This window comes from Chamaea fasciata, unplaced genomic scaffold, assembly GCF_029207755.1.
Source record: "Chamaea fasciata isolate MVZ Bird 193981 ecotype frontalis unplaced genomic scaffold, bChaFas1.0.hap1 SCAF_152, whole genome shotgun sequence".
NCBI lineage: Eukaryota > Metazoa > Chordata > Aves > Passeriformes > Sylviidae > Chamaea > Chamaea fasciata.
This window is the reverse complement of record NW_027094237.1, coordinates 75,669-97,328: the sequence shown is the minus strand read 5'-3', so window position 1 is coordinate 97,328 and position 21,660 is coordinate 75,669. Positions and strand designations below refer to the sequence as shown.

The 21,660-nt window shown below is 61.4% G+C and overlaps 2 long non-coding RNA genes across 6 annotated transcripts; both read right to left on the bottom strand.

Moving 5' to 3' along the window:
• Positions 1 to 566: 566 nt before the first annotated feature.
• Positions 567 to 1,923, bottom strand: LOC136304725 (uncharacterized). The gene is made up of 3 exons (XR_010724761.1): positions 1,807 to 1,923; positions 972 to 1,194; positions 567 to 810 (listed from the first exon to the last, which is right to left on the bottom strand). It is a non-coding gene; the product is annotated as an uncharacterized lncRNA (long non-coding RNA).
• Positions 1,924 to 3,145: 1,222 nt separating this feature from the next.
• LOC136304727 (uncharacterized) lies at positions 3,146 to 8,173 on the bottom strand. 5 transcript variants are annotated; one of them, XR_010724765.1, is made up of 8 exons: positions 8,063 to 8,173; positions 7,643 to 7,813; positions 6,071 to 7,289; positions 5,917 to 5,971; positions 5,784 to 5,826; positions 3,520 to 5,585; positions 3,400 to 3,441; positions 3,146 to 3,309 (listed from the first exon to the last, which is right to left on the bottom strand). It is a non-coding gene; the product is annotated as an uncharacterized lncRNA (long non-coding RNA). The 5 variants fall into 5 exon arrangements; XR_010724766.1 differs by having other exon boundaries at positions 7,643 to 7,798; XR_010724764.1 differs by lacking the exons at positions 7,643 to 7,813; positions 8,063 to 8,173 and adding an exon at positions 7,370 to 7,636 and having other exon boundaries at positions 6,071 to 6,246; positions 7,172 to 7,289.
• Between the last annotated feature and the right edge of the window lie 13,487 nt (positions 8,174 to 21,660).

Genomic DNA, 21,660 nt, shown 5'->3' with positions numbered 1-21,660 from the left:
CCTCTGAAATACAACTCAACACCAAGTTATTGCTGGTAATACTGTGTATGGGTAGAATGAGACCTGTTAAGGGGTTGAAAGGAAAAAAGTGGCAGCATGGTGCTGAATAGCTCCTGCTTTACCAACATGAATTTGGTAAATTTCCTTGGAAATGTGCCCTACAATGTACAAAAACTCCAATTAGGATGGAAAACTGGAAAAAAAAAATATATTCTCTTACTAGAATCAGAGAGAGAAAAAACATCAAATAAAAGGAAGAAATAACATCTAAATCCCAGCTTGCCTGGAAAACAAGCTTAGGCATTTCTAACACTGCAAACTTTTGGAACAGTCATCAAGTTGGTGGAAGTTCATGGAACAAATTTAAATCTGCTTCCTCTGCTCTAATTTTAAAGGGAAGTGGAAATTCAACAGGTCCAGCTACTCCTATCCAAGAATGATCTGTGTTTTGTGGGAGTAACAATGCAAAGAAACTCGAATCTTACTTGTATTTGACATCGGAAACTCTCAGCAGAGTTGGGAAGTTTCAGTGGAACAAAAGCACCACACTTCCTGCAATAACAAAATTGGACTCGGCAAGTCAGGAATTTTATTTACACATCCACGGACGAGGAGGGGGATGACACCAGGAATACACTCCAGCTGAAAGCAAGGATTTATTGGAAAAGGCAGGAAATCAAACTGACAGTCTCTGTCCAGTTATGGCCAGGCAATTATCCAGGAGTCAGAAAGAAAAGTGGGAACCTTGGACTGGGATAAGGCCTTCCAGTGGCTTCACTTCCTACTGGCTCTCTCCTTTTCGCCAACTACCTGCAAGAGGAAAAGCAACAGGAATAAAGTCTCAAACAGGATGGCCTTGGTCCAGGCAGACTGAAATGCAGCTCCCAGCGAGGGAGGCCAGGCTGTGCCTCGGGGAGCTCCGGGAATCTGGGATTGCCCGTGGGATTAAAGGGCTGGAAAAGCACACCCACCTGCCAGGTTCAGTGCTGGGACAGAGCAAGGCTGGGGCTCGGGGGCAGCAGTCAGAGCTGGGACTGCAGGAGAACACCCCAAACCCGGGTTAAACATCCGGCACGACACGCAGCACGCTCCGGGAGAAACTCGGGTGGGAGAAGCCCCGGGATGCTCCACGTTCCTTGCCCTTGGCAGCTGTGCCAGGGCCTCCCTCAGAATGCTGACCTCACCGTGCAGCTCCTACAAAATAGGAGAACTTATGGGAATCGCCCAGCAATCCATGGACTTCCAGTTATTAAGAACCACAGCTGCAGCGAAAGGTGTACAAACTCTACTGCAAACCAGTAGGTCTGAGGAGACGCAGGGATTTATTCCAGAGGTGGCATGTTGGTGTTACTACTTTAAGCTCCTGCCGCTAGAACATATTTGTACAATAAAAACATTATTGAGGCAGCTAAATTAAAATTAGATTTTTTACAGTAAAGTCAGCCAAAAAAGAGAGTCTCAAAATTAAGATATAGGCCACACAGTTATTTAAAAAAAAAGTTCTCATTCATGAGCATAACCTGCCAGCCTCTCATGTTTTCAGTCCTTACCATTTATTTTTACCAAGGTGATGATTAAAACCGTGTAAAAAGCTCAAAAAAAAAAAAATCCAGGACAAGGCAGGTGTTTTCCCAAGTACCCTCAGTGTGGAGCTGTGTCAACCACAAGTGTTTGCTCCCTCAGCCCAGCCCGGAGCAGGCTCCAGCTGCTGCCCAGGGGGGTTACCAAGGGACTCACTTGTTTCAAGCTGTAAATGCAGGTGGCCTGCACTGGAGTGCCAAAAAATGTGAAATATGTGACTCTCACCTTGAATAGCGATCGATCTTCTCAGGGGAGCCCCTCACCCAGGATGGGGGGCTCTGCCACGGATTTCATCCCTCTGCATCTGAAAGAAAGTTGGGACAAAAGTCAGAGTGCTGCAGGATACCTTGACAGCTCCACACATCTTGTGCCAATCTAGGAATACCCTCGACAGTCTAACTACACCCCACATCACAAATTTCAAGCCCCCGGCACTATTACCCTCGTACCCCTACACCCAGACTAAGCAGCAAGGCAGAGCAGCTCCCGGCCAAACACACACCAACACCCGTGACACAGCACAGGACAAACGAGGGGACACAACAGGGACAGAAAACTCTGGGCAAGAAGAATGACCCTGAGGGTCCAGAGAACTCGGAATGAGATGACCTAGGTAAGATGGAAGGTGAGCTGGCCAGGCTCAGAGAACCCTGCAGGAACAAGATGCCATCGGGATGACTTATCCCAAGAAACGCAGAGATGGATGCCCGAGAATCCTACGGTCAGAATCCTCTACCTGCCTTTGCATTCTCACAAGACCTAACCCGCCGGAATGGATCAGGGCGGTGCACGGCTGTCAATACAGCTCAGAACAAGACCTGAAAAGGCATCGGACTGGATGCTTGTGAAGAGAGATGGATTCTGATGAGTGTCCGAGCAGCTGAGACAAAGGCACCTGGCTGAGGAGCACAGAGATCAGAAATGCTAAGACTGATGCCAGGGGTTTTGATAGGCCCCTCAAAGGGCTAAGTGAAAAGACAGCACACACAAGACACCCAAAGGACAGAGAGCACAACAGACAAGTGACACAACACACACCAGGACTGCTCTGCCCTGCACACCTCGGCACTGTGATCCAGAATGAGACCTTCCCTTGATGTAGCCTAAGGGGTCACATCTTGGACATCCCTGTCACCAAAAATGACTCAAAAAATCCCTCCCAGTGGCCCCTGATCCCACACCCCGCTTTCAAGCCCTCCCTGGCTCCGAGCCCTCCACTTATCTCTCGGACGTCTAGGGAGGTGAATCCACGCTGGGTGCCAAAGAAGGCCGCCTCTCCCTCAGGGAAATTCCTGCTGCTGCTGGGCTGTTGTCTCCTACACAGCTACAATAAAGAAAACCAAACATCAAAGCATAATCTTAGCAGCACATCAGCCAGAAACCAGCAATTCTGCTACTCACTGTCTCCTAAGCTTGCCCGTGTCCTCGGCCCCGTGCTTCAGCTGCGCTCAGAGGCCAACGCCGGCGTCGCAGGGTCTGCCTGGGTAAAGAGCAGACAAGGTGACGTGGCAGCGCTGGAACTTGAGGGGACCATCCCTCCTTCTCCTCCCTGACTCACCTCAACTCCTCGGCCGTTATCCAAGACTACCTGGATGGGGCCTTCACAAGGAGAAGATCAAGGCTCCATCACAGACTCCTGGAATGCTCCCGGAGGGCTCACGGGTGAGGTGACCCGGGTCTGTCGTCCGGTTGGTGAGAGGGGAGCTCGGCCTCCTGCGAGTGGACTCCCTAAAACACACAATAACGGAGGCTTAGAGTTGCACCAGCGAGTGAGGCTTGAACAATAGCAACTGCTTCTGTCCACCCATCACTGCTCACCTCGCCCACGTCAGCTTGACTGCTGAGATCCGGCTTTACCACCTAAAAATAAAGACAAAGAACAGAGCTGTAACACAGCCATCATTTACACCTCCCCTGCAAACACAAACAGGGACTGACCTTCTCAGGGGAGCCCCTCACCCAGGATGGGGGGCTCTGCCACAGATTTCATCTCTCTGCATCTGAAAGAAAGTTTGGACAAAAGTCAGAGTGCTGCAGGATACCTTGACAGCTCCACACATCTTGTGCCAATCTAGGAATACCCTCGACAGTCTAACTACACCCCACATCCCCACATCACAAAATGCAAGTCCCCGGGACTCATCCTATTACTTCTACACCCAGACTGAGCATCAAGGCAGAGCAGCTCCCAGCCAAACACACACCAACACCCGTGACACAGCACAGGACAAACGAGGGGACACAACAGGGACAGAAAACTCTGGGCAAGAAGAATGACCCTGAGGGTCCAGAGAACTCAGAATGAGATGACCTAGGTAAGATGGATGGTGAGCTGGCCAGGCTCAGAGAACCCTGCAGGAACAAGATGCCATCGGGATGACTTATCCCAAGAAACGCAGAGATGGATGCCCGAGAATCCTACGGTCAGAATCCTCTACCTGCCTTTGCATTCTCACAAGACCTAACCCGCCGGAATGGATCAGGGCGGTGCACGGCTGTCAATACAGCTCAGAACAAGACCTGAAAAGGCATCGGACTGGATGCTTGTGAAGAGAGATGGATTCTGATGAGTGTCCGAGCAGCTGAGACAAAGGCACCTGGCTGAGGAGCACAGAGATCAGAAATGCTAAGACTGATGCCAGAGGTTTTGACAGGCCCCTGAAAGGACTAAAGGAAAAGACAAGACACCCAAAAGACACAGAGTGCACAAGAGACACAACACACCCTGGGACTGCTCTGCCCTGCACACCTCAGCCCTGTGATTCAGAATGAGACTTTCCCTTCATGTAGCCTAAGGGGTCACATCTGGGACATCCCCAGCTCCAAACCCGACTGAAAAAATCCCTCCCGGTGACCCCTGCCCTGGCACCTTGCTTTCATCCCCTCCCTAGTTCCGAGCCCTCCACTTATCTCTCAGACGTCTGGGAAGGTGAATCCACGCTGGGTGCCAAAGAAGGCCGCCTCTCCCTCAGGGAAATTCCTGCTGTCGCTGGGCTGCTGTCTCCTAGTCAGCTACAATAAAGAAAACCAAATATCAAAGCATAATCTTAGCTGCACATCAGCCAAAAACCAGCAGCTCTGCTATTCACCGTCTCTTAAGCAGGACCGGGTCCTCGGGCCCCGTGTGTGCTTCAGCTGAGCTCGGAGGCTGACGCTCGCAGCACCAAAGCCTTAGAGGCATTACTGGCACCGAGCCCACCCACCGTGGCCTCCATTAGGGCTGTGAGCATCCCCGGTTAGAGCAGGACAGGAACGCAGGGTGGACATCCCCGGTGAACCTCAACCCTGCGGACTCGGCCCCACCACTGTCACTTCCTGCCTGGCCCTAGCTTAGGGTTACTGCCTGCACCTCTCAGGACTTCTGGCATTGTCTAGCATTAAGATTGCTGCCTGCACCTGCTCTCAGGGAAACAGTGTTGGCAGCAGCGCTGTGAGGGCCGGGATACCTGTACTCTGACTTGTATCCTAGGCTATACCCCCGATTTTCACTGTGTGTTCTCTAGACCTCGAGTCCTTTACTTCTCAAGCCCTCCTTCAGCCTCTGTGTGCCACTGTAAACTCCCCCTGCTGAACCCTACTAACCCTACGCCTTGCAACTAGCATTGTTCCTAATCAGGACGCTCCTGGGCCAGGAATCCCCTGCTGCAGCCTAACCCTGTGGACTCTAAAAGAAGGCCAATAATGTGAAGCTCCCTAGAACATGGAGATGGGTCAGAACTGCCCCGCCCAGCAAAGGCTCTGGTGAAGCTGAGGAGAAACCCTCATCCTTTACTTTTGAAGGGACCACCCCACTAGGGCCTTCTCTTCTAAGGTAACTTTAAATCACCTCCCGGGACTGAAAAGGTTTTTTCCCTTCTCCTGACCACCAGCCCCAACACTTAGCTTTTGGAACACGAGTGGAATGTCCGTCCTCGACAGAACGTTCTCAGCATCTCAGACATGTTCTCAGCATCCGCTTTGGGGCTGCCGTATCCAGACTTTGTCTCCGCACCTCCTCGCGCTACCTAGGATCACAAAACAGGAAATGTGACTATCCCCCTCCAGAAGAGTAATCCCCAGGGCTCCTCTGCACCGCTGCCCCAGCTCCCCCTCAGATCTTCACTCCACTCCAGAGGCTGACAGGAGTGGACCCAGCAAAAGGAAAAAGTAAATGCTGAGCGCATCGCTCACCTATGGGTCACCCTGCCTAAAGGGCAACTCACCGGCTCTCTCTATTCCTTAGCACGCCTGGGACAGCAGTGGCACCTGCAAAGAAACAAAAGAAGCAAAAAATCATGCTGAGTTACTGTGAAACAGCAACCTCCCCAGTCTGACTGAAGCATGCCACAAGTATACCTTAATGCTGCACCCATCTGGCCTCTGGGGCCAGCACATCTGGCAAGGGGACAACCTAAAGTAAAAAAAAAAAAGAACAGTGAATGCTTAGAGTTGCACCAGCAAGTGAGACTTGAACAATAGCAACTGCTTCTGTCCACCAGTCACTGCTCACCTTGCCCACGTCAGCTTGACTGCTGAGATCCAGCTCCACCTCTGGGAATTCCTTGCTGTCACCAGACTGCTGTCTCTTAGTCAGGTACCATAGAGAAAACCAAATGCTGATGTACAATCTCAGCGGATCTGTTGGCCGGTCAGTGAGGGGGTCTCCCTGTAATACCAGTGGACCACCTAAAACACACAAACAATAATGGAGGCTTACAGCTGCACCAGAAACACCACTACCCTGACCACACAAATACAAGAATACTAGAAAAGAAAAAACAAAAAATAATGCAGCAAAAAAAGCCAACTCTTATTACTATAAGTCCAACTACCAAATATAATAAAAATAACCCCCATGTCCAATCCCCTCAAAAAAACTTCAAAATATATACCCGCAACCCCCTCAATCCTAAAACTAAAAGATCCATTCAACTATAAACAGCATCTCCCAAATTTTCCATAATTATAGAACACACACTAAAACCAAACAAGCTAAATAAATAAATCCCTGTAATACAATAAACAATAATTGAATTATAAATATTAGAAAACCCTAATAAATTAGCTACATCACACTACCCCAAACCCATCAAAACAAATACTACACACTCACCATAATAAAAACCACCACCAAAAAAATAAAAACCTCCTTTACATCTCACACTACAGCCAATTACACCATTGTAAACCTTAGAAAACACACCCTCAAAAAACACTGTATCTCACCAAAAACAATTCAACAGAACTCAGTTCAAAAATACTCTGACCGACATGTAAACTACAAAACCTAACACGAAAAAGAAACCATATCTCTCACCATACACCATCTACAAACAAGATAAAGCTACACAATAAATCATTCAAAGCCACTAAACAGAAAAAATAGCCCTACCCAACTTGAATCCCTACATATCACACACAAAACCCCAATACCACGTATCAGAAGTCTAGCAAAAAAAGCTACTTAAATTAATTCTACCTCAAATACAAACAACTCCTCCAACAAAGTTATCCTCACTCAAAAACCAAATTACACATAACATCAAAAATCAGACAAAACACTACACGCCACCCAAGAGCATAATACTTAATAAAAACCACATAGAAATACCACAACTCATTAAAAATCCAGGTGGAAAGTTTTCTTCAGTTTGAATACTGACAACCACAGAAGAAGAGTTTCTTCACTGAATTTGAACTCCTTTTCTCTCCATAACTCCTTTTATTTCCTGGGAGCACCACAGAGAAATTAGTAAGACAAAGCTGCAAAGAAAAAAAAAATCTCCCCTACAAACCCATGCTGGCTTACCTGCTACTGCTGTCCGGCACAAAGAAACCCCCCACATCCACGTGCTCCTGCAGGCGCTGTAAGAAGCTTTCCCACCACCGCAGAAACCACGCTGAGCTCCTCACGGCCCGATGCCAAAGTGAACTCGGGCTCCTCTATTAAACCGCCCCCGGCTAGAACCGGCCCCTCATTATCCTTTACAGCTCACACTTGTGGCGGCTCTGCTGCCCTCCTCATCCTGACGGTCACACCTGGGGCTGCTCTGTCCCCTCACCATCCTGTGACAGCTCTCACCTGCAGCTGCTGCCAGTCCGAGTGTCGGGGCAGGGGAAGAGGGGACTTGTGCTCATCCCCGGAGAATTCGTTGTCCGCACCTGACGCGCTGGGGCACCGGGCTTTCCTTGATAGGGATAACGACCCCTCTTCTCCTGCACGTGCCCAAGGCTGAAACTGGGATTCCACCTCCTAAATTCTGTATGTGTGAGGGTCATAATCCCCAAGGAAATCCCCCCGCAATCGTTACCCTCCATTTACAATTTTTCCTTTGGAATCGTTGCTAACTTGTCTTTCTGTGCAAGGGTTCCAAACGTTTATTGGGAGTTCAGTAGCCGGGTTGGCTTGTTTATAACATAGCTGACAATCCCAGGCTCAATCCAAACACCCAGAGATACAGGGAAATATGGAGACAGTTTATAAATATTGCCCAACCCTTACCCTGAATTCTTCATCACACATCCTCGGAGCAGATTTACTCCATCCTTTCTTCCCAGCAGCACCTCTCCAGCACAAATCTCACTTCTCACAACTGTTTCTTCCCACAAACCAAACAGAACTCTACTACGAGGCGAGGCGGGGAGGGGCGAGGCCGGTCTCGGGGCAGAGCCCCCGGGCCCTCAGGCCGGGCCGGGGGGACCGGAGCAGAGCCCGGGCCGGGTTGGAGCCGGAGCCGGTCTGAGGGCGGAGGCCCCGGGCCCTCAGCGCGGGCCGGGGGGCGGGCGCGATTCCCGGGGCCCGCTGTCCAATCAGCACTGCCGATGCCTCAGCGAGCCCGCCAATCGCGGGGATTCAAAAGGGTGGCGGAAGTAGCTGCTGCTCTATGGGTTCGGTGCGGAACGCCCCGGTGGGGTCCCGGCGCCGTGCACTTGGGACCCGCCCCGCGCCCCTGAAGCCGCGCCCCCGGTACTGCCCGGCCCCGGCTGCCTCCGGGCCCCGCCTCACAGAGCCCCGGCTCCGCCCCGGCTCCGCCCCGACCCCGCCCCGGCTCCGCCCCTGCTCCGCCCCGAGCCCGCCCCGGCTCCGCCCCGAGCCCGCCCCGGCTCCGCCCCGGCTCCGCCCCAGCTCCGCCCCGAGCCCGCCCCGGCTCCGCCCCGGCTCCGCCCCGGCTCCGCCCCGAGCCCGCCCCGGCTCCGCCCAAAGCCCGCCCCGGCTCCGCCCCGGCTCCGCCCAAAGCCCGCCCCGGCTCTGTCCCGAGCCCGCCCCGGCTCCGCCCCGAGCCCGCCCCGGCTCCGCCCCGAGCCCGCCCCGGCGCCCCGCGCTGCCCGGGATGGGGGCGGGACCATCGCCCGCGGCCCCGCCCCGCCCCTCGAACCTGAGCCGAGCCGAGGTTGCTCGCGGCCCTGCGAGGAGCCAGGCGGGGCCGGGAATGGGAGCGGGCGTTGTGGTTCGGGTCCTGTCAGTGTCGGTTGCGGCTCCCGAGCGGTGCGGCCCCCCTCGGCGGGCGGGCTGTGGGTCTCGGGGCCTGAGGACCGGGCTGGCGTTGCGGTCGGGATCGGGACCGGGATCGCTGCGGGCGGCAGGAGCCGCTCCTGCTCCGCCTGCAGCCGGAGCTGCGCTGGAGTCCTGGCGGGGCTCTGGGCACGGGAGGACGGCGGCGGCAATTTCCTCTCATAACCTCTGATATCGACCCCCCCACAGCATCATTGATCCCCACCCGAGTGTCACTGACCCCCCCAATGTCATTGATGCCCCCCCAATATTCCATTGATCTTCCCTCAGCGTCGCTGACCCCCCCCAAAATTCCATTGATCCCCTCCACTTGATCCCGCCCTTTTTCTCCCCTCACGTTTCCCGCCCTTTTTCTCCCCTCACGTTTCCCGCCCTTTTCTCCCCTCACGTTTCCCGCCCTTTTTCGTGGGGAACCACCCCTGAGGGGTCCTGTGGAAGGATTCTGGAGGTCCGAGGGGTGAATTTGGGGTTTGGAGGGAGGTTTTGGGGGGTCCCAGGGATGGATTTGGGGGTTTTTGGGGGTCCAAGGGATGGATTTGGGGGTCCCGGGGTGGATCTGGGGTCCTGGGGAGGTTTTGGGGGGTCCCAGGGGTGGATTTGGGGTTCATGGGGAAGGGTTTGGGGGTTTTTTGGGGCCTCAGGGCTGAATTTGGGGTCCGGGGAGAGGTTTTGGGGTTTTTTTTGGGACCCAGGGGTGAATTTTAGGTCTGGGGAGGGTTTTTTGGGGGTCCCTCACCTGCAGGGCGTCGCAGGGGTGGCAGGGGGAGGGGGGCAGCGGGGGGGGCCCAGCGCCCACCCCCCCTTGGGCTTCAGGAGGGCGTCGATGAGACCGAAACAGCTCGGGGGGGGGTTCAAAAACGGGGGGGGGGCACGGGCTGGAACCCCCCAGTGCCCCCCAAACCACCCCCAGGGCCCCCCCCGACCTCCAGGAGCCCGCAAAACCCTCCTCAGGTTCCTTTGATGCCTCAAATGGGCCGCCCAAACCTCCCGAAGATCCCCCAAAAACACCCAAAGCAGCCCCCAGGACTCCCCCCAGGCCCCCCAAAACCCCCCAAACCCCTCCAGGACAACTCGGGACCCCCAGGACCCCCCAAAATCCGCCCCCCCCCTCCCCCTGAGGCCTCATTTGACCCGCTCCACGTTGCGGACAGGCACCAGCTGATCAAGCCACAAGCACCAGCACCTGCGGGACTGGGATGGACTGGGAGCACTGGGAGGGTGATCAGAGAGAACTGGGATGGACGGGGAGTGGACTGGGACGAACTGGCAGGCGTGTGGGGGTCCATGGTGGGCACACGGTGCCTTACTGGTCTGTACTGGGATGGGTCTAATGGCCCCAGGGGAGGGGGTGTGGCCACACTGGTCCAGACTGGGAGGGGTGTCACCATGGCGCCGGAGGCGGAGTCGAGGATACGAGCGAGGCAGGGACACCTGGGGGACAGCCAGGGCACCCCCAGGGACACCTAAAGGACAGCCAGGGCACCCCAGGGACACCTAGGGGACAGCCAGGGCACCCACAGGGACACTCAGGGCACCCCAGGGACACCTAGGGGACATCAAGGGCACCCCAGAGGCCGCCACGGCACCCCACAGATAGCCACGGAACCCCCAGGGACACCTAAGGGACAGCCAGGGCACCCCCAGGGACACCTAAGGAACAGCAAGGGCACCCCCAGGGACACCTATGGGACAGCCAGGGCAGCCCAGGGACACCTAGGGGACAGCCAGGGCCCCCCAGGGACACCTAGAAGACAGCCAGGGCACCACAGGAACAGCCAGGGCACCCCCGGGGACACCCAGGGGACCCCAGGGACACCTAGGGGACAGCCAGGGCACCCCCAGGGACACCTAGGGGACAGCCAGGGCACTCCCAGGGACACCTAGGGGACAGGCAGGGCACCCTTGGGACAGCCAGGGCTCCCGCAGGGACAACTAGGGGACAGCCAGGGACCCCCAGGGACACCTAGGTGACAGCCAGGGCACTCCCAGGGACACCTAGGGGACAGCCAGGGCCCCACAGGGACAGCCAGGGCCCCCCAATGGACAGCAAGGGCACCTCCAGGGACACCTAAGGGACAGCCAGGGCACCCCAGGGACAACTACGGGACAGCCAGGGCACCCCAGGGACACCTAGGGGACAGCCAGGGCCCCCACAGGGACAGCCAGGGCCCCCCCAGGGACAGACAAGGTACCCCTAGGGACACATAAGGGACAGCCAGGGCCCTGACAGGGACACCCAGGGCACCCCCAGGGACACCTAGGGGACAGGCAGGGCACTCCAGGGACACCTAGGGGACAGGCAGGGCACCCCCAGGGACACCTAGGGGACAGGCAGGGCACCCCCAGGGACACCTAGGGGACAGCAAGGCACCCCAGGGACACCCTGGGCACCCCCAGGGACACATAAGGGACAGCCAGGGCACCCCAAGGAGAGCCAGGGCACCCCCAGGGACATCTAAGGGACAGCCAGGGTACCCCAGGGACACCAAGGGGACAGCCAGGGCACCCCCAGGGACACCTAGGGGACAGCTAGGGCACCCCAGGGACAGCCAGGGCCCCCCCAGGGATAGCCAGGGCATCCCCGGGGACACCTAGGGGACAGCCAGGGCACCCCAGGGACACCCAGGGCACCCCCAGGGACACCAAGGGGACAGCCAGGGCACCTCCAGGGACACCTATGGGACAGCCAGGGCACCCCCAGGGACACCAAGGGGACAGCCAGGGCACCTCCAGGGACACCTAGGGGACAGGCAGGTCACCCCCAGGGACACCAAGGGGACAGCCACGGCACCCCAGGGACACCTAGGGGACAGCCAGGGCACCCCAGGGACAGCCAGGGTACCCCCAGGGACCCCTGGGGGACAGCCTGGGCACCCCCAGGGACAGCCGGGGCACCCCTAGAGCACCTCAGGGACACCCAGGGCACCCCCAGGGACACGTAGGGGACAGCTAGGGCACACCAGGGACAGCCAGGGCACCCCCAGGGACACCTAGGGGACAGCCAGGGCACCCCAGGGACACCCAGGGCACCCCCAGGGACACCTAGGAGACAGCCAGGGCACTCCCAGGGACACCTAGGTGACAGCCAGGGCACTCCCAGGGACACCTAGGGGACAGGCAGGGCACCCCAGGGACAGCCAGGGCACCCCCTGGGACACCTAGGGGACAGTCAGGGCCTCCGCAGGGACACTCAGGGAACCCCCAGGGACACCAAGGGGAAAGCCACGGCGCCCCCAAGGACAGCCAGCGCATTCCCAGGGACACCTAGGGGACAGCCAGGGCACCCCCAGGGACACCTAAGAGACAGCCAGGGCAGCCCTGGGACACCTAGGGGACAGCCAGGGCACCCCAAGGGACACCTAAAGGACAGCCAGGGCACCACAGGAACAGCCAGGGCCCCCCAATGGACAGCAAGGGCACCTCCAGGGACACCTAAGGGACAGCCAGGGCACCCCAGGGACAACTACGGGACAGCCAGGGCACCCCTAGGGACACCTAAAGGAAAGCCTGGATACCCCAGGGACAGCCAGGGCACCCCAGGGACACCTAGGGGACAGCCAGGGCCCCCACAGGGACAGCCAGGGCCCCCCCAGGGACAGACAAGGTACCCCTAGGGACACATAAGGGACAGCCAGGGCCCTGACAGGGACACCCAGGGCACCCCCAGGGACACCTAGGGGACAGGCAGGGCACCCCCAGGGACACCAGGGCATCCCCAAGGACACCTAGGGGACAGCCAGGGCACCCCCAGGGACACCTAGGGGACAGCCAGGTCACCCGCAGGCACGCCTAGGGGACAGCCAGGGCACCCCAGGGGCAGCCAGGGCACCCCCAGGGACCGTTAGGGGACAGCCAGGGCACCCCAGGGACAGCCAGGGCACCCCCTGGGACACCTAGGGGACAGTCAGGGCCTCCGCAGGGACACTCAGGGAACCCCCAGGGACACCAAGGGGAAAGCCACGGCGCCCCCAAGGACAGCCAGCGCATTCCCAGGGACACCTAAGAGACAGCCAGGGCAGCCCTGGGACACCTAGGGGACAGCCAGGGCACCCCAAGGGACACCTAAAGGACAGCCAGGGCACCACAGGAACAGCCAGGGCACCCCCGGGGACACCCAGGGGACCCCAGGGACACCTAGGGGACAGCCAGGGCACCCACAGGGACACCCAGGGCACCCCCAGGGACACCTAGGGGACAGCCAGGGCACTCCCAGGGACACCTAGGGGACAGGCAGGGCACCATTGGGACAGCCAGGGCTCCCCCAGGGACAACTAGGGGACAGCCAGGGACCCCCAGGGACACCTAGGTGACAGCCAGGGCACTCCCAGGGACACCTAGGGGACAGCCAGGGCACCCCCAGGGACACCTATAGGAAAGCCTGGGCACCCCAGGGACAGCCAGGGAACCCCAGGGACACCTAGGGGACAGCCAGGGCACCCCCAGGGACACTTAGGAGACAGCAAGTGCACCCCAGGGACAGCCAGGGCACCCCCAGGGACACCCAGGGCACCCCGAGGGACACTTGGGGACAGCCAGGGCATCCCCAGGGAACTCTGAGGGACAGCCAGGGCACTCCCAGAGACACCTAGGGGACAGCAAGGGCACCCCAGGGACAGCCAGGGCATCCCCAGGGACACCTAAGGGACAGCCAGGGAACCCCCAGGGACACCTAGGGGAAAGCCTGGGCATGCCCCGGGACACCCAGGGACACCTAGGGGACAGCCAGGGCACCCCCAGGGACACCTAGGGGACAGCCAGGGCAGCCCCAAAGACACTTAGGGGACAGCAAGGGCACCCCAGGGACAGCCAGGGCACCCCCAGGAACACCTAGGGGACAGTCAGGGCAGCCCTGGGACACCTAGGGGACAGCCAGGCCCCCCCAAGGGACAGCCAGGGCACCCCCAGGGAGACCTAAGGGACAGCCAGGGCACCCCAGGGTCAGCCAGGGCCCCCACAGGGACACCTAGGGGACAGCCAGGGCCCCCGATGGGACACCCAGGGAACCCCCAGGGACACCGAGGGGACAGCCACGGCCCCCCCAGGGACAGCCAGGGAACCCCCAGGGACACCGAGGGGACAGCCAGGGCCCCGACAGGGACACCCAGGGCACCCCCAGGGACACCTAGGGGACAGCCAGGGCACCCCCAGGGACACCTAAAGGACAGCCAGGGCACCCCCAGGGACAGACAAGGCACCCCTACGGACACCTAAGGGACAGCCAGGGCACCCCCAGGGACACCTAGGGGACAGCCATGGCACCCCCAGGGAAAGACAAGGCACCCCCAGGGACACCTAGGGTATAGCCAGGGCCCCCCAGGGACAGCGAGGGCCCCCCAAGGGACAGCCGGGGCACCCCCAGGGAGACCTAAGGGACAGCCAGGGCACCCCAGTGACTCCAGAGCACCCCCAGTGACACCTATGGAACAGCCAGGGCGCCCCAGGGACAGCCAGAGCCCCCACAGGGACACCCAGGGAACCCCCAGGGACAACTAGGGGACAGCCTCGGCCCCCTCAGGGACAGCCAGGGCACCCCCAGGGACACCTAGGGGACAGCCAGAGTACCCCCAGGGACACCTAGGGGACAGCCAGGGCACCCTAGGGATACCTAGGGGACAGCAAGGCACCCCAGGGACAGTCAGGGCCCCCGCAGGGACACCCAGGGAACCCCCAGGGTCACCTAGGGGACAGCCACGGCCCCCCCAGGGACAGACAAGGCACCCCCAAGGACAGACAAGGCACACCCAGGGACACCTAGGGGACAGCCAGGGTGTCCCTGGGACAGCCAGGGCCCCCCAAGGGAAAGGCAGGGCACCCCCAGGGAGACCTAAGGGACAGCCAGGGCACCACAGGGACACCTAGAAGACAGCCAGGGCCCCCACAGGGACAGCCAGGGACCCCCAAGGGACAGAGAAGGCACCCAAAGGGACACGTAGGGTACAGCCAGGGCAACCCCAGGGACAGCCACGGCCACACCAGGGGCAGCCAGGGCCGCCCCAGGGAGAGCCAGAGCATCCCCAGGGCACCGCCACGGACACCAAGGAAACCCCCAGGGACAGATAGAGGACACCCAGGTAACCCCAGGGACACCTAGGGGACAGCAAGGGCACCTCAGGGACAGCCAGGGCACCCCCAGGGACACCTAGGGGATAGCCAGGGCACCCTAGGGACTCCCTGGCCACGCCAGGGACCACCAGGGCACCCCCAGGGACACCCAGGGCACCCCAAAGGACACCTAGGAGGCAGCCAGGGCACCCCCAGGGACAGCCAGGGCACCCCCAGGGAAACTTAGGGGACACCCAGGGCACCCCCAGGGACATCCACGGCACCCCCAGGGACATCTAGGGGACAGCAAGGGCCCCCCAGAGACAGCCAGGGCACCCCCTAGGGACACCTAAAGGACACCCAGGGAACCCCCAGGGACACCTAGGGGATACCCTGGGCATGCCCAGGGACACCCAGGGCCACCTCGGGGAATGCCTGGGCACTCCGAGGGCCACCCAGGGCACCCTCAGGGATACCTTAGGGACAGCCAGGGCACCCCCAGGGATACCAGGGCACCCCTAGGGACACCCAGGGAACCCCCAGGGACACCTAGGGGAGAGCCAGGGTACTCCCAGGGACACCTAGGGCACAGCCAAGGCACCCCCAGGGACACCTTCGGGACAGCCAGGGCACCCGAAGGACACCTAGGGGACAGCCCGGGGACCCCAATGCACACCTAGGGGATAGCCAGGGCATCCCAGGGACAATCAGGCCCCCCCCAGGGACACCTAGGGGACAGCCAGGGCACCCCCAGGGACACTTAGGAGACAGCAAGTGCACCCCAGGGACAGCAAGGGCACCCCCAGGGACAGCTAGTGGACAGCCTGAGCACCCCCAGAAACACATAAGGGACAGCCAGGGCACCCCCAGGGACACCCAGGGCACACCAAGGGACACCTAGGAGGCAGCCAGGGAACCCCCAGGGACACCCAGGGCACCCTGAGGGACACCTAGGAGGCAGCCAGGGAACCCCCAGGGACAGCCAGGGCACCCTCAGGGACACTTGGGGACAGCCAGGGCATCCCCAGGGAACTCTGAGGGACAGCCAGGGCACTCCCAGAGACACCTAGGGGACAGCAAGGGCACCCCAGGGACAGCCAGGGCATCCCCAGGGACACCTAAGGGACAGCCAGGGAACCCCCAGGGACACCGAGGGGAAAGCCTGGGCATGCCCCGGGACACCCAGGGACACCTAGGGGACAGCCAGGGCACCCCCAGGGACACCTAGGGGACAGCCAGGGCAGCCCCAAAGACACTTAGGGGACAGCAAGGGCACCCCAGGGACAGCCAGGGCACCCCCAGGAACACCTAGGGGACAGTCAGGGCAGCCCTGGGACACCTAGGGGACAGCCAGGGCCCCCCAAGGGACAGCCAGGGCACCCCCAGGGAGACCTAAGGGACAGCCAGGGCACCCCAGGGTCAGCCAGGGCCCCCACAGGGACACCTAGGGGACAGCCAGGGCCCCCGATGGGACACCCAGGGAACCCCCAGGGACACCGAGGGGACAGCCACGGCCCCCCCAGGGACAGCCAGGAAACCCCCAGGGACACCGAGGGGACAGCCAGGGCCCCGACAGGGACACCCAGGGCACCCCCAGGGACACCTAGGGGACAGCCAGGGCAACCCCAGGGACACCTAAAGGACAGCCAGGGCACCCGCAGGGACAGCCAGGGCCCCCCAAGGGACAAACAAGGCACCCCCAGGGACACGTAGGGTACAGCCAGGGCACCCCCAGGGACACCAAGTGGACAGCTACGGCGCCCCAAGGGACAGCCAGCACACCCCCAGGGACACCTAGGGGACAGCCAGGGCACCCCCAGGGACACCTAAGGGACAGCCAGAGCACCCCCAGGGAAAGCCAGGGCCCCCCAAGGGACAGACAAGGCACCCCTACGGACACCTAAGGGACAGCCAGGGCACCCCCAGGGACACCTAGGGGACAGCCATGGCACCCCCAGGGAAAGACAAGGCACCCCCAGGGACACCTAGGGTATAGCCAGGGCCCCCCAGGGACAGCCAGGGCCCCCCAAGGGACAGCCGGGGCACCCCCAGTGACACCTATGGAACAGCCAGGGCACCCCAGGGACAGCCAGAGCCCCCACAGGGACACCCAGGGAACCCCCAGGGACAACTAGGGGACAGCCTCGGCCCCCTCAGGGACAGCCAGGGCACCCCCAGGGACACCTAGGGGACAGCCAGAGTACCCCCAGGGACACCTAGGGGACAGCCAGGGCACCCTAGGGATACCTAGGGGACAGCAAGGCACCCCAGGGACAGTCAGGGCCCCCGCAGGGACACCCAGGGAACCCCCAGGGTCACCTAGGGGACAGCCACGGCCCCCCCAGGGACAGACAAGGCACCCCCAAGGACAGACAAGGCACACCCAGGGACACCTAGGGGACAGCCAGGGTGTCCCTGGGACAGCCAGGGCCCCCCAAGGGAAAGGCAGGGCACCCCCAGGGAGACCTAAGGGACAGCCAGGGCATCCCCAGGGACACCAGAGCACCCCCAGGGACACTTAGGGGACAGCCAGGGCCCTCCCAGGGACACCAGGGTACCCCCAGGGCCCTCCCAGGGACAGACAAGGCACCCCTAGGGACACCTATGGGACAGCCAGGGACCCCCAGGGACAGCCAGGGCACCCCCAGGGACACCTAGGGGACAGCCAGGGCACCCCAGGGACGCCTTGGGGACAGCAAGGCACCCCAAGGACACCTAGGGGACAGCCAGGGCACCCCAGGGACACCTAGGGGACAGCCAGGGACAGCCAGGGCACCCCCAGGGACTCCAGGGCATCCCCAGGGACACCTAGGGGACAGCCAGGGCACCCCCAGGTACAGCCAGGGGACAGCCAGGGCCCCCCCAGAGGTTGAAGGGGCCCCCCCGCTCCAAACCCAGCACGGCTGCCTGCGTTGCGGCCCCCCAAAAACCCATGGCCTCCCCCCGAGCTGATATCGACCCCCCCACAGCATCATTGATCCCCACCCGAGTGTCACTGACCCCCCCAATGTCATTGATGCCCCCCCAATATTCCATTGATCCTTCCTCAGCGTCGCTGACCCCCCCCAAAATTCCATTGATCCCCTCCACTTGATCCCGCCCTTTTTCTCCCCTCACGTTTCCCGCCCTTTTTCTCCCCTCACGTTTCCCGCACTTTTTCGTGGGGAACGACCCCTGAGGGGTCCTGTGGAAGGATTCTGGAGGTCCGAGGGGTGAATTTGGGGTTTGAAGGGAGGTTTTGGGGGGTCCCAGGGATGGATCTGGGGGTTTTTGGGGGTCCAAGGGATGGATTTGGGGGTCCCGGGGTGGATCTGGGGTCCTGGGGAGGTTTTGGGGGGTCCCAGGGGTGGATTTGGGGTTCATGGGGAGGGGTTTTTGGGGGTTTTTTGGGGCCTCAGGGCTGAATTTGGGGTCCGGGGAGAGGTTTTGGGGGTTTTTTGGGGTCCCAGGGGTGAATTTGGGGTCCGGGGAGGGGTTTTTTGGGGTCCCTCACCTGCAGGGCGTCGCGGGGGTGGCAGGGGGAGGGGGCAGCGGGGGGGGCCCAGCGCCCACCCCCCCTTGGGCTTCAGGAGGGCGTCGATGAGACCGAAACAGCTCGGGGGGGGGGGGGGGGGGGTCAAAAACGGGGGGGGGTCACGGGCTGGAACCCCCCAGTGCCCCCCAAACCACCCCCAGGGCCCCCCCGACCTCCAGGAGCCCGCAAAACCCTCCTCAGGTTCCTTTGATGCCTCAAATGGGCCGCCCAAACCTCCCGAAGCCCCCCCAAAAACACCCACAGCAGCCCCTTGAGACTCCCCGCAGACCCCCCAAAACCCCCCAAACCCCTCCAGGACAACTCGGGACCCCCAGGACCCCCCAAAATCTGCCCACCCCTCCCCCTGAGGCCTCATTTGACCCGCTCCACGTTGCGGACAGGCACCAGCTGATCAAGCCACAAGCACCAGCACCTGCGGGACTGGGATGGACTGGGAGCACTGGGAGGGTGATCAGAGAGAACTGGGATGGACGGGGAGTGGACTGGGACGAACTGGCAGGCGTGTGGGGATCCATGGTGGGCACACGGTGCCTTACTGGTCTGTACTGGGATGGGTCTAATGGCCCCAGGGGAGGGGGTGTGGCCACACCGGTCCAGACTGGGAGGGGTGTCACCATGGCGCCGGAGGCGGAGTCGAGGATACGAGCGAGGCAGGGACACCTAGGGGACAGCCAGGGCACCCCCAGGGACACCTAATGGACAGCCAGGGCACCCCAGGGACAGCCAGGGCCCCCCAGGGACACCTAGAAGACAGCCAGGGCCTCCACAGGGACAGCCAGGGCCCCCCAAGAGACAGACAAGGCACCCCCAGGGACACCTAGGGGACAGCCAGGGCCCCCCAATGGACAGCAAGGGCACCTCCAGGGACACCTAAGGGACAGCCAGGGCACCCCAGGGACAACTACGGGACAGCCAGGGCACCCCTAGGGACACCTAAACGAAAGCCTGGGTACCCCAGGGACAGCCAGGGCACCCCAGGGACACCTAGGGGACAGCCAGGGCCCCCACAGGGACAGCCAGGGCCCCCCCAGGGACAGACAAGGTACCCCTAGGGACACATAAGGGACAGCCAGGGCCCTGACAGGGACACCCAGGGCACCCCCAGGGACACCTAGGGGACAGGCAGGGCACCCCCAGGGACACCAGGGCATCCCCAAGGACACCTAGGGGACAGCCAGGGCACCCCAGGGAAAGCCAGGGCACCCCAGGGACACCAAGGGGACAGCCAGGGCACCCCCAGGGACACCTAGGGGAAAGCCAGGTCACCCGCAGGCACGCCTAGGAGACAGCCAGGGATCCCCAGGGACAGCCAAGGCACCACCAGGGACACCTAGGGGACAGACAGGGCACCCCAGGGGCAGACAGGGCACCCCCAGGGACCGTTAGGGGACAGCCAGGGCACCCCAGGGACAGTCAGGGCCTCCGCAGGGAACCCCCAGGGACACCAAGGGGACAGCCAGGGCACCCCCAGGGACATCTAAGGGACAGCCAGGGTACCCCAGGGACACCAAGGGGACAGCCAGGGCACCCCCAGGGACACCTAGGGGACAGCTAGGGCACCCCAGGGACAGCCAGGGCCCCCCCAGGGATAGCCAAGGCATCCCCGGGGACACCAAGAGGACAGCCAGGGCACCTCCAGGGACACCTATGGGACAGCCAGGGCACCCCCAGGGACACCAAGAGGACAGCCAGGGCACCTCCAGGGACACCCAGGACACCCCCAGGGACACCAAGAGGACAGCCAGGGCACCTCCAGGGACACCTATGGGACAGCCAGGGCACCCCCAGGGACACCAAGGGGACAGCCAGGGCACCTCCAAGGGACACCTATGGGACAGCCAGGGCACCCCCAGGGACACCAAGAGGACAGCCAGGGCACCTCCAGGGACACCCAGGACACCCCCAGGGACACCAAGAGGACAGCCAGGGCACCTCCAGGGACACCTATGGGACAGCCAGGGCACCCCCAGGGACACCAAGGGGACAGGCAGGGCACCTCCAGGGACACCTATGGGATAGCCAGGGCACCCCCAGGGACACCAGGGTACACCCAGGGCCCCCCCAGGGCCCCCCCAGGGACAGACAAGGCACCCCTAGGGACACCTATGGGACAGCCAGGGACCCCCAGGGACAGCCAGGGCATTCCCAGGGACACCTAGGGGACAGCCAGGGCACCCCAGGGACGCCTTGGGGACAGCAAGGCACCCCAAGGACACCTAGGGGACAGCCAGGGCACCCCAGGAACAGCCAGGGCACCCCCGGGGACACCCAGGGGACCCCAGGGACACCTAGGGGACAGCCAGGGCACCCACAGGGACACCCAGGGCACCCCCAGGGACACCTAGGGGACAGCCAGGGCACCCCCAGGGATACCAGGGCACCCCTAGGGACACCCAGGGTACTCCCAGGGACACCTAGGGCACAGCCAAGGCACCCCCAGGGACACCTTCGGGACAGCCAGGGCACCCGAGGGACACCTAGGGGACAGCAAGGACACCCTCAGGGACACCTAGGGGACAGCCCGGGGACCCCAATGCACACCTAGGGGATAGCCAGGGCATCCCAGGGACAGTCAGGCCCCCCCCAGGGACACCTAGGGGACAGCTAGGGCACCCCCAGGGACACTTAGGAGACAGCAAGTGCACCCCAGGGACAGCCAGGGCACCCCCAGGGACACCCAGGGCACCCCGAGGGACACTTGGGGACAGCCAGGGCATCCCCAGGGAACTCTGAGGGACAGCCAGGGCACTCCCAGAGACACCTAGGGGACAGCAAGGGCACCCCAGGGACAGCCAGGGCATCCCCAGGGACACCTAAGGGACAGCCAGGGAACCCCCAGGGACACCTAGGGGAAAGCCTGGGCATGCCCCGGGACACCCAGGGACACCTAGGGGACAGCCAGGGCACCCCCAGGGACACCTAGGGGACAGCCAGGGCAGCCCCAAAGACACTTAGGGGACAGCAAGGGCACCCCAGGGACAGCCAGGGCACCCCCAGGAACACCTAGGGG